The sequence below is a fragment of the Mytilus trossulus genome, chromosome 5 (assembly GCF_036588685.1).
Source record: "Mytilus trossulus isolate FHL-02 chromosome 5, PNRI_Mtr1.1.1.hap1, whole genome shotgun sequence".
Lineage (NCBI taxonomy): Eukaryota > Metazoa > Mollusca > Bivalvia > Mytilida > Mytilidae > Mytilus > Mytilus trossulus.
The window spans coordinates 27,614,814-27,635,497 of NC_086377.1; the positions used below are offsets into that span (position 1 = coordinate 27,614,814).

The 20,684-nt window shown below is 32.8% G+C and overlaps 1 long non-coding RNA gene across 2 annotated transcripts; it reads right to left on the reverse strand.

Annotated features, from left to right (window-relative positions):
* Positions 1–3,241: 3,241 nt before the first annotated feature.
* On the reverse strand, positions 3,242–15,306 carry LOC134718717 (uncharacterized). Of its 2 annotated transcripts, XR_010107423.1 has the most exons (5): positions 15,168–15,306; positions 12,871–13,161; positions 12,528–12,643; positions 4,291–4,311; positions 3,242–3,404 (listed from the first exon to the last, which is right to left on the reverse strand). It is a non-coding gene; the product is annotated as an uncharacterized LOC134718717 (long non-coding RNA). The 2 variants fall into 2 exon arrangements; XR_010107422.1 differs by lacking the exon at positions 4,291–4,311.
* Between the last annotated feature and the right edge of the window lie 5,378 nt (positions 15,307–20,684).

Consider the following 20,684-nt stretch of genomic DNA (forward strand, 5'->3'; position numbering starts at 1 on the left):
GCTACTCCAAAGAGAAACTATGTTAGTAATAGATAAGAAACGCAGCGCTCTGAGCTCAATGTATTTCTGAAATGGTCATTTGATATTTGCTTAGTCTTCAAAAAAAAAATCAAGATGAACATTAATGTTCAGCTATGAAACTTTAAATGCAGATGACAAACTTTAATTTAGTTTCAAGTACAAATGTACTGTTATTCTCCAATTTGACAATCAAGATGTATTGAAAACAGTAAAATATTTAGGGAAGTTGTTAAATTATAAAACTGAAATTTCAGTTTTATCATTTAAACAAGTGTATCACCAAAAACTGCATGAATTGTTTTGAAAATTTCAACCACCCGAAAGCACTAACAATGCAAACAAGACAATGTTTAAAAATGTTTTATAAATATCTGTTGATCATTTGATCCAAGGACCTTAAACTGTTTTACAACCTAATAAACCTCATCCTAAGTTATTTCAACTATCACCCTTTCTGCATTGATCAATTTGATAAAGAAATTAAATAAATGGGCGTTCCACTCTGGGTTAATCTCCAACCTCTTTTTTAGCTTCAAATGTTGTTGCATATATAAGTATGGAGATTTGTCACATTGGCACTCATACCACATCTTCCTATATATATCAATTTAACTATTGAAATTGATGGGCAAACCATTTTGCTGCATTTCAGAAGAAAATCTTGTTCAATGGTTAAATAGTGTTGTAATCAAATTAAATCAATCTTCTTCCACGGTTTTATCATTTAATATCCAGTTTTTAATGTATATTATAATTTGTATGCCTGAATCTTTTTTTGAGTTTTTTTCGGTCAAATTTCTAACTTGGTTGTTCACATGAAATGCTTAATAAAAACCTCTGTCATTTATGTATTCAAGCTGAATATGTTCTCAAAAAAAATACTTTTTGGTAATTTTTAAATATGAAATGAAAATTATTCCAGAATCCACTGACAAGAATCAAATAAGTACCACTTGTATTTATATTGGCATATTTATCTCAATATTTTTAAATTATGAGAAGGTGTCCATGGCTTTAATTAATCAAATTATTATTTGGCTACAGTTATAAATTATTGGATGAAAACTTTTACAACAAAAAAAAATTGCTCGACATAATCTTCCAGAATCGTTGATGGTGAATGTTTGGGATAATCATAAATATTTTTTTTCATTACAATATCAACTAATTTCAGAAATTCAAAATCTTATTCAATTAATCTGAACCAAACCATATTTTCCCCAATTACTAAATACTTTGCAGACATATCTTAATTTTCAAGCAGTTTTTTACCACTTCCCAAGGGTAAAATATACATGAATTTGATCTTGGCATAGTGTATGAATTTTACTTCAAATTTAGAGCAAAATTGCATCATTTGTTGAAATACCATATCGTATTGATAACCTTATTTTATACAACTTGCCTCCCCTTCTAATTTAGTGAATTTTTATTTCGCTACTCAGTGGCAGAATCCAGAACTTTTCATGAGGGGGCCCCCTCTAGTCATACTACAGTGATTCCTTATATAATCAACCAAAAGGAGTATGTTCGATAAGGTCCTAAAATGGCCCCCTTTTTGGCGTAAATTTCAAATTCAGATTAATCGACCAATATCACGATAAATTACAGCTAATCCATTGACTAGCTAGGATATACACCATTTTGTTGGAAATTTTACGTTTCTGCGTTTCATTATGACATCACAAGTTGAACTCATATTGATTTTCACGAAAAAATCAATGAAAATGGGTAAATTTCCATAGGTTATTGGACAGGAAATATAGAGCGCATACGTCGACAACAAAGATCTTTTAAAATAAGGTTTGTGAAGACATTTCACACGTCTTATTTGAATCTTAAGCTTGTCGACGCCTGCGCTCTATGTTTCCTGGTCCTTCGTTTGGTTGCAATCTGGCTTATTTTGACAAATTTCACCAAAATCCCTTATTTTGACCTTTTTGGGATGTAAAAATTAACGTGTTAGAAGTAAACTTTGACAAAAACAGTCCTGTGTAACTTTCTAACATGTCTTTAAGGCAACTTGAAACAGTTATTGTCTTGTTACTATGAACTTTATAATTGGGGCCAAATATGGCTCTTACCGAACTTACTCCTTTACCCACAAAAGGGGGGGGGGGGGGGGCAAGGCTCCCTGGATCCACCTATGCTACTGTCATTCAAGATATCAGTGTTTTCATGTAAACCCGAATCATAATTTGTCATTTTACCTTATATTTTCTGTAAAAAACAATACATTATTATATTCTGGAACAGTTCAATTGTAAAAACTCTTTAGAAGCATATCTTAAATTTCTAAAAAAAAATATAGAAATTTTTTATTTGTAATCTTTTATTTAACACATTTATTAATTTGGTTATGCATGAAAAAGGTTTGAACATTTATTTTCATATTCTTTGATTAAAGTAAATTAACATTTCCAATAAAAAAAAAATTACTAAAGAAATTATTTACTAATTATTTTTTGAAAATTCCATTGGACTAATAAAGTGTAAAACATTTTGAAGAAAGAGATGAAAAACACATAAAAATTTCATGTTGCATTTTGACAATTTTTGATAGAATAAATGCAGCACAGAATGAAAAAAAAACATTTTACTTACACAAGTAGTAGATAAGTTAACATATCAAATACTTGCTAACATTCTGTGGTGTCTGAGATCACCCTTTTTTTTGTTTTGGTTGGTGCTTGGTGTCAGATCATTCCTGGTCTTTGGTAAGGTTGTTGTGCCTGAAAGCATCCCTGATCTTTGGAAAGGTTGGTGCATGGTGTCTGAGATCATCCCTGGCTATTTAGTTGAGTTGGTTGCATGGTGCCTGAAAACCTCTTAGGTCTTTGGTTGGGTTGGTGCTTTTTGCCCTAGTTCATGTCTGTTCTTTGTTTTGGTTGGTGCTCAGTGCTGGAGTTCATCCCTGGTCTTTGGTTGAATTGGTGCTTGAGAATCTCTTCTTTGAATGGGTTGTTGCTGTATAATATTTTGTTGTCAGTGTAGACAATTTTCCGTCACTTTTTTTGGTTATGTGTTGTCTTTTTTCACCACATGGTTTGAGATTGTACCTCTTGTTGATCAAAATATCTGACTGTTTTGTTTGAATTTTGAGGATAGTAGTAAAAATACTATTAGAGATATGCTATTCCCAGATGTTCCAGGACATGGATACCTTCATGATTACACTGTGTGCTGCTTCCTTGAAAAAAGGTGAAAACAAGATGTCTCATGTTAAATTTTGTGAGGTAGGATATTTCTCGTGTTCCAGGGTGTTCTCAAATTACACCAGTTAATACTTCTGATTGATTTGTTCTGTGGTTTTACCTCATTGACAAAAATACACAGAGACAAAAATAATAAATACTGCATACCTATACATCTTCGTAAGAACTCTGAAATAGATATGAAGAAAAAAGATTAGTTATTTGCACTTCCATAAAAGAAATCTACATGCCACTCTTCTTCTGTCACAACATAGCCAAACTCTAGGGTGTATGACTGAGGTTGCATCTACAACAAAAACAAATTTGTAAATTATTAGTGTTTGAGAATGTTGGTGTCACTTCCATCAAATGAGTCCATGACTGAAACATCCTCTCGGCTGCATCTGCAAAAACAAATCTGTAGTGTCGTGGAGAACGTTGTTGTCACTTTCATCAAACGGGCCCTTTAACAAGCTCATGGTAGAGTGATCTTGTTACTATTGTATAGTGCTGCGGAAACTCTGCGCTACCCTCCCTGGCCTAGTACAACGGAGTCTATCCAACGTCTATGACTGTAACATCCCACTGCTGCAATCTGCGAAAAACAAAATAATAGAATTAATAATCTGTTGTTGAACTCTGAAATGAAATAAAAATTCATATACAACATTACACATATAAGAAAAAAATCAATTAAACTTTATTTTATTTTCTGAGGTAAATTTCAATAATTAAATACATATTTTTTTAATTTAACTCTGGTATCTTCCTTTTTTTTATGTAGCTCTTGTTGACCATCATACAAGACTGTTTTAACTATTAGAGGTATTGTATTTCTAGAAGTTCAAGGACATGCATACATTCTTGACTACACTGTGTGCTGCTTCAATGAAAAAAGGTGAAAATAAGATGTCGTGTTAAATTTTTATGAGGTAGGATATTTTTTGTGTTCCAGAGTGTTCTCTCTCAAATTACACTAGTCAAACTTATTACTTCTGATCGATGTACTGTTCTTTGGGTTTTAACTCATTGACAAAAATACACCAAAAGACAAAAAATAACAAATATTTTATACCTATGCATCTTTGTAAGAACTCTGAAATGGATATAAGAAGAAAGATTAGTAATTTGTCACTTCCATAAAAATGGACATACAGAAGTCTATATGCCACTCTTCTTCTGTCACAACATAGCCAAACTCTAGGGTGTATGACTGAGGTTGCATCTACAACAAAAACAAATTTGTAAATTATTAGTGTTTGAGAATGTTGGTGTCACTTCCATCAAATGAGTCCATGACTGAAACATCCTCTCGGCTGCATCTGCAAAAACAAATCTGTAGTGTCGTGGAGAACGTTGTTGTCACTTTCATCAAAAGGGCCCTTTAACAAGCTCATGGTAGAGTGATCTTGCTACTATTGTATAGTGCTGCGGAAACTCTGCGCTACCCTCCCTGGCCTAGTACAACGGAGTCTATCTAACGTCTATGACTGTAACATCCCACTGCTGCAATCTGCAAAAATCAAAATTATAGAATTAATAATCTGTTGTTGAACTCTGAAATGAAATATAAATACATATACAACATTACACATATAAGAATAAAATCAATTAAACTTTATTTTCTTTCCTTTGAAGTAAATTTCAAAATTAAATATTTCTTTTTTAATTTAACTTTTACTTTATTTTCCCACAAAATTTAGCTTTGTAAATGTTGTAAAAATACACAAATTATTAGTCTGTTTCTTTTGTTACCTTTTCTGAAGTTGGACACAGACTTTTTTTTAATGAGTTTTACGGTTCAAATTGCTGTGTTTGTTTTTTCTACATTGGCTCATAGATGTATAAGTGTGGGTTGAGATCTCTCAAAACATGTTTAACCCACTGCATTTTTGCACCTGTCCCTTGTTAGAAGCCTCTGGACCTTGTTAGTCTCATAGGTTTTTTAATTTCAGTTCATTTTAATATATGTTTGAGTTTAGTATGACATCCACTTTCACTGACCTAGTGAACATTTTTGTGTAGGGGTCAGCTGAAGCCTGCCTCCAGATGCTGGATTTTCTTGCTGAGTTGAAGAGTCATTAGTTGATTCGGCTGTTTTTTTGCTCTTTGGTTGGGTTGTTGTCTCAGACATAATTCTTTTGTATAAGATTTGTACTTTGCAAATAATTGCACTCAAGTGAGTAAAAAATTGAAGCAAAAACATTTGAGTTTTACCACTGAAATAATATTTTTTGTTGGCAAAACCGTTTTATTTTGACATTCTGTCCTTTTTATTATCTGACCAAGCTGAGCAACCATCTACTACAATGGTTCTTATTAAATGTTGTATGCATACAGACCAAAATGAGGTTGAATTGTGGTTTTGGAAAAAAATATGAAATCAGCAATGCTTTTCAGATCATTTTTACCAATTTAATACGGTTTATCGCTTTTATAAGATAAACCAATTTAATTAAAGAGAAATGATTATTGCCTCATTCGGATCCGGTTCTTGTTTCCCGCCAATCAACGTCACATGACTCGTCAGCATTACATTGCACTAGCCAATCTTGTAGATATGTAAAAGTTTCAAAAAATGCAATCGTAAAATATCTTTGACATCCGCATATCATATTCTATTATTTTGAAATGAAACTATCGTAGAGACAAGACAATTCTCCAAGAAAGGATTTTCATTTGCAAGGGTCAGCAAACGACGATATTAAAAGGTAAACCGAACTGTCACCACACGATCCGATGCCATCAACCGAGTCATCAACACGAGGAACACATCCAGCTTCTTTCGACATGTTTATGTTTGTGAGATTATTAGAACATTTAATAATGTATCTTCGTAAAAGTTATACAATGCTCGAATGACAGGGACAGCTTCCAATTTGTCAGTGGCTCATTGACCGGTGATCAATTTAATGGCAGAACAAAATCTTCACACCAGGAGCCCCCGTTTAGAATTCCACACAGCACAAGATGCACTTGTAAGGAAAACACGATTTAAAAGAAGAAAAACCACTGATCCAAAGAATTCACTACCTGTTTCCAGCGGTTTGCAGATTTCGTCAAGCTTTAACCTCGGTATGTTGAATTTATATATATAAAAAAAAAAAAAAAAAAAAAAAAAAAGTTGATGTTTTGTGGTGTATAATTATTCTAATTGATATGTATCTCATTAGGAATAAGATAAGATTACTGAAAGGATTATTTATTATTATAATTTGATGTCATATATTTAATTCGTGGCCTTTTTTACATGCCTGCTTTAAGTACATAAATAATATAACCATGCAGTCGTTTTGAAGACGCACCTTATTACACACAAGATACACACGAGGGCAATAAGTGCAAATTCCTCATCTTTATTTACTTCATAGATTCTACCACTATTATACACAATTTTACACTATGTGTTAGATGGCTCAGCTGACGTGTAATAGATGAAATACACTATAGAAATTTTGTGGCGGATGACGCGATAGTTTTAGATTAAATCCATCAGAGTCGATGGCTTAGATTAAAATATTTACAAGTGGAAATCCTTTGAACATGTACAGTCTTAAATATTTCCTAAACTGTTTGATACACTTAAATCGGCATTACTATATAAAAAAAAAAAAAAATGTACATAAATTATGCCTACTGTTTTCTCGTTTGACTTGTTTAACATTTTTCTTTTTGGTTTTTAATTACTCTTTAATGCAGTATCATGGGCTCTGCTCATTGTTGAATGCAGTACAATGACTTCGTTTAATGCAGTATTGGCACTGCTCATTGTTGTAGGCAGAAAAGTGACTAAATGTTATTAATGCGACTTGGGCTCTGCTCATTGTTGACGGCAGTACACTGACTTGTTGATATTAATGCAGTATATGGGCCCTGCTCATAAATGAAGGCAGAAAAGTGACTAATTATAGTTAATGTGGCATGGGCTCTGCTCATAAATGAAGGCAGAAAAGTGACTACTAATAATTATAGTTAATGTGGCATGGGCAGTCTGCTCATTGTTGAAGGCAGTAAAATGACTTTTTGTTATTATTTTATTTGCCGTTTGTTCTACTGTGAAGAGTTGTCTAATTGAATCATACCAATTCTATTTACACGAGGGAGCTTCTCTGCAGTTACATGTTTTTATTTATACTTTTCAATTTGCGTTTATTTTCTTGTTAGCTTGCTTGTTTTAATTTTTGCATGTTTGCCTAGCTATTTACATTATGCATGTGTTCCTGTTGTAAAATATGCTTATATTAAATTTGATATTTGATTTTGATATGAAATATCACGTCAGTTGAACTTGTGAGAGATTTGCAGAGCTCATGTTTACGTTGTTGAATCCTACATACCAAGCCCGACCCTAAATTTTCTGACTTGCGTAAATATAGTTCATATAGTGATACAAGCAAATATAGTTATACAAGCAATAGTCTATAGGTTTCAAATAGCTTACTTATGCTCATGGACAGGACAATTAGTTTACCAACAAGTCAACTTAAGAGAAAATAAGAGAATTATGTGCACTATTCACACAATTATCAAATTACTTTATAACTCACGAAGCAGCAGACAGAGCATGGTACACAACATCCTCTATACTTTGAAGTGCGATAATGTTATTGTATATATACACATGATTCATGTACATGTATTGTTTAGATTATTTTTGATTGTCTTATCTAACTCAGATATGTGAACATTGATGTTTTAATACGTTTGTATTTTACTATCATATTTATTTTACATGTCGGCACGAACTATGGGCTTCCCCACATCTATTTTTAGAAACAAAACAAATATGCGGTATATAAGTTACTGTAATGGACTTTTACAAACGAACACGCATATTATCCAGATGGGAAACTCGATGAATTTTTAAATTTATTTCAAATACTCTTGATCTATTTCCTTCTATCAAAGGGAACATTTAGCATTCTTATCTAGAAGCTGATGGACACAATCTTTTTAATTCTAGTCGGAATAAATCAACTATCCATTACTTAAAGTAATACCATGGAATTTTACTCTAGTACCTCGTTCTTTTAGGTCACAAAATATATTAGACGTAAAACTATTCAAGTTTGAACTTTCCAAAAAAAGCGGCACATACTGCTTAGCTGTATCCGAATTTTAAGTACTACTAGGAATGCATGTGATTGCCAATTTTAGTCATGTTAGTACAGGATATGTGGTACTTTCTATGTATTGATTGATATGATTGCATAGGATAGCACTTATTATATATACAGGTAATGTATTTTCGTAAACTTTGTAGAGGATAATAAAATTGAAAATGGAAAACTAATATTAGTGCATATTACAGATTAACAAAGCAATTGAGTAGATTTATGGCATACCACCATCTTGCATTGTACTTTTCCAGTGACCAATCAATCTAGTTATTACCCAAATCTCCGAATGTATACACAGATGTTCAGTTTTATTGATTATACTGTTTATTTTTATGAAGAAACTTCCTGATTTATCGCATTATATCTCTTAGAAATATTTAACAAGTTCCAAACATATGTGCTTTAGAATACATTTTGTTCAACTAAGCCGGTTAAGGCGAGATAACTCTTTTAGTAAACCCATTGGTAATTCATGATCGGTTTATCAGTGGATGTATTACTGCTAAAACAATGCGTTTTATGATGATAAATATATATATATATATAACATGGATAATACATCGAAAGAAGTGATATCTTCAAAAACAGCACCTTTATAACAAAGCTATTACAAAAGGAAAAATATGATTGTCTAAGATTCAAACATATTAACAAAGAATAATGCCTTCTTAGCTAGTTCACCTAAATGGACCTTTAGGTTGTAGGAAAAGGGGGAAAAGGGGGGGGGGGATTCTGGTGAGTGTGTATAGACACACTCAAGTGGCAAGATTAAGGGGTTATGATCGTTTCCCGTAATTGTACGTCGGATCATATTAGGTTTTTACTTTCCTGCGGTACCGCAGGAAGTTCTGTTGAGACCATCTCATGTCTACCCTGAGTGGCCGGTTCTGAATTGGTACCAGTTCGAGCTTGACTGTTAATGATACATAGTATGGCCTATGTATTCAGTGTTTTATAATATAAAAAATGTTAATCTTTACTCCCCTGAAACCAGGGGGTGATGCGAATAAGACCCGACGTATTTGGGGATCATAACCCTCGTTCTCTTTAGAATTAAACCTGGAGGAACTTGAGCATCCATTGCTACCAATGGTGCACAGATTTGTCAGTTAAAACTAGCATGTCGGCATTCTGTAATCATGTCAGACCTCGTCATTCTAAGTGAACTGTGGCCGTTATTTCCACAATAGTTATTTGTTTGTTATGTTTTTGCCTAAAAATGGATTCTGTGATTAATACGGTTTATCGCTTTTATAAGATAAACCAATTTAATTAAAGAGAAATGATTATTGCCTCATTCGGATCCGGTTCTTGTTTCCCGCCAATCAACGTCACATGACTCGTCAGCATTACATTGCACTAGCCAATCTTGTAGATATGTAAAAGTTTCAAAAACCCACCCACCTCCCCTTGCAATCTGCCATCTAATAACAATTCTTGTGTCTGCTGCTGTTTTATTTATCTTTTCAGAATGACCAGAACATGCCGGATTCATAACATTTTGGACAAAACAGAGGAGACAATCAAGCCGATGGATTTACTAGCTGAATGATACGTTCGAAAACTATAATTATTATGTCAATGCTAATTTTCATGAATGGCTACCACCTTTATCTAAATATTTAGACACATTCAGTGTGAAAATGGAATTACCAATACCTGGTATTAGTTCTTCGCCTAGATGCATTTAACTTTTGACTTTATTGGATAAAAATCATGCAGCATTTATTTTAATTACTCGATTCTAATTGTACATTGTTTTGTAATAAAATCATTCGTCACAGTCAAAAAGGATGTCGGGATCTGGCAAGATTAAGGGGTTATGATCGTTTCCCGTAATTGTACGTCGGATCATATTAGGTTTTTACTTTCCTGCGGTACCGCAGGAAGTTCTGTTGAGACCATCTCATGTCTACCCTGAGTGGCCGGTTCTGAATTGGTACCAGTTCGAGCTTGACTGTTAATGATACATAGTATGGCCTATGTATTCAGTGTTTTATAATATAAAAAATGTTAATCTTTACTCCCCTGAAACCAGGGGGTGATGCGAATAAGACCCGACGTATTTGGGGATCATAACCCTCGTTCTCTTTAGAATTAAACCTGGAGGAACTTGAGCATCCATTGCTACCAATGGTGCACAGATTTGTCAGTTAAAACTAGCATGTCGGCATTCTGTAATCATGTCAGACCTCGTCATTCTAAGTGAACTGTGGCCGTTATTTCCACAATAGTTATTTGTTTGTTATGTTTTTGCCTAAAAATGGATTCTGTGATTAACTATAAAAATGACTGTTAATAATTACAAGTCATTTCTTCATTATTCCACTTTTATTAATATTTATAAAAAAATCAAAGTGCTGTTATTGTTTATCTAAATCATTGCAAATGCCTCTTTAAGTGGTAAATTATCTAAATGTATTTTTTTTTAAGCAGAAGGTGCCTAAAATACACAAGATAATGATAATTAAGTAATTTTTATAACAATTTGAAGCTCCTACCTAAGCTTAGGAATTTGATGGTTTCTTTAATGTTTTTTGAGTGAAAGTGACAAGCTCCAGGGGAGGATCCAGCCATTTTAAAAAGGGGGGTTCCCAACCCAGAGTAAAGGGGGGGAGGGGTGGGGGAGTCAAACTATATGCTCCCATTCAAATGCATTGATAGGCCCCAAAAAAGGGGGGTTCCCAACCCAGATTAAAAGGGGGGTCCAACTATATGCTCCCATTCAAATGCATTGATGGGCCAAAAAAAAGGGGGGTTCCAAATTCCAGACCCCCCCCCCCACCCCTGGATTCACCACTGAGCTCATTGTGTAAAAGGCATATTCTATTGTGCAAACCATAAGCCTTGCTATCAACAATAAATTTGGTTCAAACTCATTTACACTCTGACGAAACTAAAAAAAAAATCAGTCAAAGTCAATCAAATGTTTAGCATTGACAATGCATATAACATTTCAATGGAACTAACGTATATAAGGTTCTTTGTGACTCAAGAGGTGAAAGCCCATAAAACTACTAACAATGACGAAATGCTTTCCGTGTCTCCAACAAAGTTGTCACTAGTACCATTCAACTTCAATCAACATTGTGTTTGTCTTAGTCAAAGTCAAAGTGCAGTGCTAGTGAAATTGTCTCAACAGAGTAGAAATGAGTAAAAAAAGTTTTTGAAGATACTTGAACATTTATAAAATTATATTTATTTCAAGATGTAGGACACACGTTTGGACATTTTAGTGTGCTGATTAGGGTCTCCATGCTGTGGTATTTTGTTAGAAGAATGGCATCCTACATCTTAGTCTTGGAATTTATTTTGAAAAATGAAGAAAAAAATCTTTTGTTGATTGTAAGCATGGCAAAAGGCAAAACAATTTCTGTATTTCTTTTATCTTAGTTATCAATTATATATGTGAGGGGGATAGGACCTATATTGGGACTCAGGAATCTGGTATTTTAAAGCACAGGATTTAGGGATTGACCCCTTCAGGATAAGTTTTTTTTTTTTTTAATTTCTTGATGTCAGGATCTAAATTTATTTAAATTTCAGGAGCTCAGGATTTTGTGTTTTTAAGCCCGGGATTTCGGGATCAGGACCCCTCTTTAAGTTTTCAGAATTATTCCATGTGGTCAGATTTATCTCCCATTGATCAAACAACTCCATATTTACTTACATTGTTAAATTTTCAAAAATGACCAGAGCAACTGAATTAATAATAAAGACCATTCAGGTAGTGTCCATTTTCCTCAATGATAAGAGTGACATTTTTCTCTTGTTGGGGAGTCAAGATTTCCATTATTTTTTTAAACCATAAATTGGCTTATTTAAAATTTGAAACCCCTCAATTTGAAAAGTTTTCTGTATGAAATTTTGTCGTTAAATGGTTAGGCATTGCACAAAACAGGCTCAAGCTTTATTTAAAAAAAAAATTTCACCCTGCAACATGCTCATGTGCTTAGGTCAGATATTTGTGTGTATGTAAGTTATTTGTCAGTCTGTTCATTTTATTCACAAATATTTTAGACTTTGGATGATTTACAAGTTCACGTATTGTATAAACATCAGACTATAGTTGAAACCTCTAGATGGTTTTGGTTATTTATTTTCCTTTGGTCACTGTCTTGTTGGTGTATACCCTTGATCCCCCATTTTCCATAATGATGCTTAATATTTAACCAACAATAAGAATACTCACCAAGTATAATTTAAGATGAGGTTCTTACCATACTCTTTGGTAACCCCAAATATACTTAATACATTGCTTACTCTTCAAGGTCATATGGTTCTTCTTTCTGCTCAGTTGTTTGGTCCCTACAAAATATCATTTTATTTTAATATATGAAAGGATTGAAACTCAAAACTGTATTGTTCATCCTTTTTTAATAAAATGTTTATTCAGTCACATGTTTTCCTTGGTACATCTCCTTTAATCAATGCCATATTTCACCTCATTTCTAATATATTTATTTCAAGAAAGATAAAATTAAACACCACTATTATCCTATAAAACAAACCTCAAAATTTTAACCAATACATACCTGAGTAATCATTTCCAATGCTGTAAAGCTTCATCATAAACTGATTGATGAAATGCAGCTGGCTGATTTTCTAATCATTGTAATGTTGACTATAGTCTGATTCTCTAATCATTGTAATATTGACTCTAGTCTGATTTTCTAATCATTGTAATGTTCACTGTAGTCTGATTCTCTAATCATTGTTATGTTGACTATACAGTCTAGGTGTCTGTAAGTCTTCACAATTCTCTGGTTCAACAATTCATCAAAATAAGACTGTTGCATTTTGTGGATAATAGTCTTGTAAATTCTCTGAAAAACTAAATGTAATTAACTTTTATATAAAAAATGTATTCAGAAGGTATTGCCAACAAATTCAGTTGGTACACTGTCAGTCTCCTAGACATATACATGAATGTGTCCCCTATTCCTGTTGTTGTAGGTAGATACTATTTGGAAGCAATACCTGGTCAAGTTACATGGATCTTTCAACTTGAAATGCATGATATATTTGCCACAGGGGGTTATGCACCCACAATCAATCATGAATTTTACCATGGTTACAGAACTTATAGTTACAGTTCGATGATGTTTATACAAGAGTAAAAGCTTGAAAACATAAGAACTCTAATAAATCAATAAACTTAAAGAAATGGGGCAGTGGCGGATGCAGGAATTTTCGAAAGGGGGGGTGCTAGCCCAGGGCAAAGGGGGGGTGCAGGGGGGGTGCAAACATATGTCCCGATTCAAATGCATTGATCGGCCAAAATAAAGGGGGGGTGCGGACCCCCGGAACCCCCCCTCTGGATCCGCCACTGTGGGGTAAAGTCATCATATTGTAATTTCACATGCAACATGAAAAATTAGTGAAATCATTCAATTCTCCAAAAGTAATTTTCTGGAACTTTTAAAATCTAAAATCCAACACAGATCACATTGAATCAATTAATTGCCTTAAAATTCTTTCAAACATATTTCATGTCCCCTAATATTCTAATGAAACAAGAATGTGTCCATAGTACACGGATGCCCCACTCACACTATAATTTTCCATGTTCAGTGGACCGTGTAATTGGGGTCAAAACTTTAATTTGAAATTAAAATTAATAAGATCATATCATAGGGAACATGTGTACTAAGTTTCAAGTAGATGTGACTTTAACTTCATCAAAAACTACCTTGACCAAAAACTTTAACCTGAACTTTGCACTTTCATTTTCTATGTTCAGTGGACCATGAAATTGGGATCAAAACTATAATTTGGCATTAAAATTAGAAAGATCATATCATAGGGAACATGTGTACTAAGTTTCAAGTAGATGTGACTCAGTTTAACTTCATCAAAAACTACCTTGACCAAAAACTTTAACCTGAACTTTGCACTTTCATTTTCTATGTTCAGTGGACCATCGTAGGTGGGGCATAAAAATACCTAGGTCTTTGTCCAAGTAAAAATCAATTTAAACTGATTTGGCTTCTAATTCTAACCTATTGACGACACGACCATGGCCCCACACGACCATATATCGGTTCAAATTCTAACCTTTTGATCACATGACCATATAGGTGTTACGCAACAATCTACTCATTTCACACTTTAGTAACTGGCTGTGCAGAAAAATATCTACTGACAAAGGACATACTGCAAAAAAATTATGTAACTGAACTTTACTCAGATCAATAACAAAAACGTGAAAAAAGTGTTAAAACAATTGAGATTAAACCATGTACATAAAATTTATTACCACCAAAACGGCTGTAAGTAAATCGAGGACCAAGGACAATATAATGGAGAATCAAGTCTTCTACTTTTTGAATTATGGCTTTATCATCTTTATAAAATACAAATAGACTGCATCTACTATAAACTTGAAAACTGTAAACTTGAAATATAATTCCATGTATCAGTAAAATACGAAAAAGTAAAATAAATATTTTCAAATCTTTGCTATCGATAGTTGAGCAAAAATATGCCATCTGCATTTTCAGTTGGTGCAACCTTTTCAAACATCACGATACTTGCTACAGCATCGACTCAGGCACTTGTTTTGTAGTAACCAGTGCATGCTCTAGTTTAATTTTTTTTATTTATTCCGATGTCAATGAACACGATTGATTGTTGGTTACTTGGTGTCCAGTGGCAAATATTTCATGCATATTCAGGACGATCAATGAACACGAGCCAACTTATTAAATTTCATCAGATAGTCTTCTATATCATATCTTAATTTTTCGAAAAAGATTTCAAAAGTCGTGTTTTGATCCATATTTTTAATAATGAAAATAATCTGGGAAAATACCAAGGGGTTAATATCTACCTTGAGTATGTGTGGTTTCACGAACAGTTCAAATCAAATATTTTGCTTCTGTAAACTGCATGTGTCCATCTTGTTCGTTTGAAGACAAAGTGCTATTTGAAACACTTCGGCGGGAAGTTTTCCACTGGTCAACAATGAAGGGTCTAAAAACTCCAAACCAATGAAAACTCACAAAATAAGACACACCCTCGGTATTAAAACTGCTCACAAAATTTATTTGACAACAGCTAGCCTTTTTTAACAATAAAATTTAGATCTTAAATCGAGCATAAAAAGGTGTGATAATACATTTAATATAAAAATGACTTGTAAAGATCTTTTTTTATCCTAAAGACTCATGAAATTAAGAGACCGTGGCATTTTATACATAAACAGTTACAAATAATAAATAAGAAACAACACGAACTCCATTAAAAAAGTTACAATTAAATATGTATCATAATCTAGTTGTTCTTTATCACTTAGATCACATTTTTTTTCCAGATCCATCAATAGAACAAACACTACCAGCTTCAATTGGCAACTTGTGACTTCCACATCTAAATTTATTAATAAAATTGAGAATGGAAATGGTTATTAATAGTATACATCATTTCAGGTGGGGAAACAGAGAGATATTTCTCAAAACCAAATTCAGTCTTACAATTCTATAATTAATACACTTAGGTGAGTTAAATATTTGTGCTTTCCAATTTTCAATAAATTTTTCATGAAGAAACTGTTTAACTTGTCTTGACAGAATAACATTTCTTTCCATAATTTGGTTATTCCTACAATGATTATAACCACATTCAAGTAAAATGTCGTTGATACATGGTAACCATTTAGAGTGATACACATCATCTTCGTCAAGTCTATATAACATATCATATCGTGCGTGATATTTTCTTTTTTTTACCATTTAAAATAAGTTGCAAAAAGACAACCATTCTGGCTTTAATACAAATAGGCATAGGTTCTCTACCAAGCTCTCCATAAACAATACAATTTGGAGTACATTTTTTAATCTTCAAAATATACTTGCAAAATTCTATTGCAAAGATTAAATAATTTCATTGTTTTCGTAACCCCACACTTGAGCACCATACAACAATATAGGTGCAACCATTGCATCAAATATTTGTAACAAAATATCAACTGGTAAACAAAGCCTTCTCGCTTTACACAATGCATAGAGCATGGCCTTCCTAGCCCGTCAGACTAGCCGAGCTTTATTTTTTGAAAGTGTACCTTTTCTTAAAAAAGACTGTTCCCAGATATTGAAAATCTTCTATAACAACTATTTATTCATTATTATATAAAAACTGAGTATTCTCACACTGCCTTTTTTTGAAAGTAGAATAACATTGGTCTTAGTTACATCATGTACATTGACTTTAAGTTTCCAGGTCTCACAATATAAAAACATCACATTAAGACTTTAGTGCAGATTGCAATTCAGCTGCCAGATTCTGCAAAAATAACAGTATCATCAGCATATATACTAGTCAACAAAAGAAACGATACACGACTTTAGAATAAAATTTATCAAAGAGTATTAAAATATTAACAAAATGAGTTACACTATTTCCAAAGGCTTTCATTTGCAATGTATGCAATTGTGATAATGAAAATCAAAACCTTTCGGAGAGTACCTTAATTCCATGTAAACGATCATAGGGTGCAAATTATTTTTGTGGAAAGTTTGACACAAAATCGTCACACAATTTTCTAAGTACCAAATAGAATTATCATTTTTTTTTTTAAATATTCATAACGCTAATCAAGTTAATATGTTCATGTTGTAACTAATTATATATAATGGGTTGAATTGAAAAAAAATGGGTAAAAAATGTGTTTATGAAATCTCAAAAATGCAAAAAAATAAATTGTTTTCGTCTCAAATCAATGTTTTAGATATGAAAACAACACACTGTAACTTTAGAACCTTTCGGATTAGTTTTAAGATTGTTAACGTTCTTTTTAATTTCACTTTACACATACAGTCAATGGTAAATCAATTGATAATGTTTACATTTTAACGATTTCTTGTTGGGCAGAACTTTGCTTTACAAATAAATAAAGAAACTGTACGATTTTAAAAAAGAATTAATGTCAAACATTGTCTTTATTGTCATTGAAAGGTTGACATCATTAGTTAGAACTTCTGTTTTTAAAATTGTTGTTTTATGTAAATTTTGTCAAAAAACTTGAATTTCGCAAAATGACGTCACGAAAGCCCCAAAAAATCTTTTTTTTTAAACGGATTTATATTTTCATGGTCATTTAATATCACTACCTTCAATATTGGTCCTATAAACGAAAAACTTCATCTTTAATTTGAAAAAAGTCTTGTATCGTTTCTTGTGTTGACTAGTATAGTAACAAATACAATTTAACCTTCAATATCATCATTATCAAACAGCAAGTGAAAAATAGTACATACATCATTAAGACCATCATAGGCATCTGATAAGAACTATGTCAGATCATTAAGAAAAAATGAAAATATTAAATGAGAGAGGTTTTCTCCTGGTCTGACTCCTACATTTGGAGCAAAATATTCAGAGAAATTATTACCTTCTCTTATACATGATTTTGCATTTTCATACAGATTCTGTACAGCAATAAGCATTTTACGATCAATATCATTTCGTAACTTGCCATAGTTAACTATGGCAAAAATTGTTACGAAATGGTATTGATGATAAAATGCTTATTGCTGTACAGAATCTACTAACCAAGTCCGTCCGTCCGTCAGTCCTGTTTCTTGTCATCGCAACTCCTCTCAAACCGCTCAACAGAATTTCACGAAACCTTTTCAGATAATAAGGACATACTATGTAGTTGTGCATATCGACGGGAAATTGCGATTCAATTTTTTTCTAGGAGTTATGCCCCTTTGAACTTATTTACTTTAACGTACTACTGCAACAGTTTGTCATCGCAACTCCTCTCAAACCACACAACAGAATTTCACGAAACCTTTTCAGTTAATAAGGACATACTATGTAGTTGTGCATATCAACGGGAAATTGCGATTCAATTTTTTTTCCAGGAGTTATACGCCCCTTTGAACTTATTTACTTTAATGTACTACTGCAACAGTTTGTCATCGCAACTCCTCTCAAACCACACAACAGAATTTCACGAAACCTTTTCAGTTAATAAGGACATACTATGTAGTTGTGCATATCGACGGGAAATTGCGATTCAATTTTTTTTCTAGGAGTTACGCCCCTTTGAACTTATTTACTTTAGTGTACTACTGCAACAGTTTGTCATCGCAACTCCTCTCAAACCACACAACAGAATTTCACGAAACCTTTTCAGATAATAAGGACATACTATGTAGTTGTGCATATCAACGGGAAATTGCGATTCAATTTTTTTTCCAGGAGTTATACGCCCCTTTGAACTTATTTACTTTAATGTACTACTGCAACAGTTTGTCATCGCAACTCCTCTCAAACCACACAACAGAATTTTACGAAACCTTTTCAGTTAATAAGGACATACTATGTAGTTGTGAATATTGAAGGAAAATTGCGATTCAATTTTTTTTCTAGGAGTTACGCCCCTTTGAACTTATTTACTTTAGTGGACTACTGCAACAGTTTGTCATCGCAACTCCTCTGAAACTACTCAACAGAATTTCATGAAACCTTTTCAGATAATAAGGACATACTATGTAGATGTGCATATCGACAAGACATTTTTATTCATTTTTTTTTTCTATGAGTTATGCCCCTTTGAACTTATTTGCTTCAATGTACTTCTGCAACAGTTTGTCATCTCAACTCCTCTGAAACCACACAACAGAATTTCATGAAATTTTGTAGATAATAAGGACATACTATGCATGTAGATGTGCATATTGACAGGAAATTATTATTCAATATTTTTTCTTATACAATTTTTTTCCTTACACTTATTTAATTTCTCCAATGACAATGTGGGGACGTGGGGTATGTGAGCGTGCTCACTAATGTTCTTTTATTGATTTAGGGATATACGGCTGGCGGGCATGTGTGTTCAATTACATGAAAAGGCTTGGAAGAAATATTTTCAAATTTAGATAAGTTGTTTCCTGTGACTAAATGAGGGCCAATTGCAATGTTCATGATTTCAGATATCTTCTTGTTGAGTTAACATCCTTTTTAATATCCAAAAGTGGTACTTGTACTTCTAATGTGCTTCAGTTATTTCTCTATGAACAGAAATTGTTAATTATATACTGGTATAAAAAGTTTGATTACACTAAGTGTGTTTATACGACTGCAAAATATTTTTTGGGATCGTATAATGGTATGATGTCATCGTCTGCGTCGTCATAGGAAGACACATTTAGTTTCCGAACAATTATTTGAGTTTAAGTGAATGGATCTCTATGATTTTTTTAAGAAGGTTTATTACCACAAAAGGAAGGTTGGGATGATTTTGGGGATGATGGTCCCAACCGTTTTGGAATAAGGGGCCCAAAAAAGCACTTTCTAGTTTCAGGATAATAACTTGTGTATAAGTATATGGTTGTCGCTTTGACGTATTCATCACTTCCTTTCTCAATTTTATGATTACTCTGAAATTGTACCAAATTTTTTGATACTACAAGAAGAAGGTTGAGATTCATTTTGGGGGGTTATTGTGCCAACAGTTTAGGATAAAAGGGACAAAAAACATGCATTTTTGTAGTTTCCAGACAATAAGTTGTGTGTGAGTGTATGGATCTCTCTAAAATAGTAAAACAAGGTTCCATACTACAAAGGAAAGGCTGGGATTGCATTTGGGGTAATTGCTCCAAGAAGGGATTCAAGAAGTAAGGGAGATTTTTTTTCCAATTATTGAAAAAAAAGTTTCAAGAAGAAAAATTAAACCTTCAGTTGCACAATAGATTTGTAAGACCTTAAATCACATTTATTTTGTGTCAGAAATTTGATCACAATCCTAATTCAAACAGAATCAAGCTTGAATTTTGAACATATTTGCCCCAACTTTTCAGGTTTCAAACGCTGCGGTCGTATCAGGCTGCCCTTGGTGAAGCATTTCAGTAAATGGCTTATCACACTATTGGAGTGACAGATTTATTTCTAAATTTTCTGTTTCTGAAATGCTGGTGATTATAATCTATATAGGACTGTATAAATATAGTAAGAAATTAAGAGGGAAGAAAGATACCAGAGGGATAGTCAAATTCATAAATCAAAAATAAACTGACAACGCCACGGCTAAAAATGAAAAAGACAAACAATAGTACACATGACACAACATAGACAACTAAAGAATAAGTAACACGAACCCCACCAAAAACTAGGGATGATCTCAGGTGCTCTGGAAGGGTAACTGTTATGTTTTAGACATTTTGAAGATAATTACAGATAAGTTTTATAGATTTATAAAAGACATTGTATTAATGATAAATTAAATTTTTGTGTTATTTTTTTCTTTTCTTTGGTTAATTGTTTGTAAATTTTTGTGGTAGGTTGGTTTGTTTTTCTGTAAAAAAAAACACTATTTTTTGGAATGCTATATATATTTTTT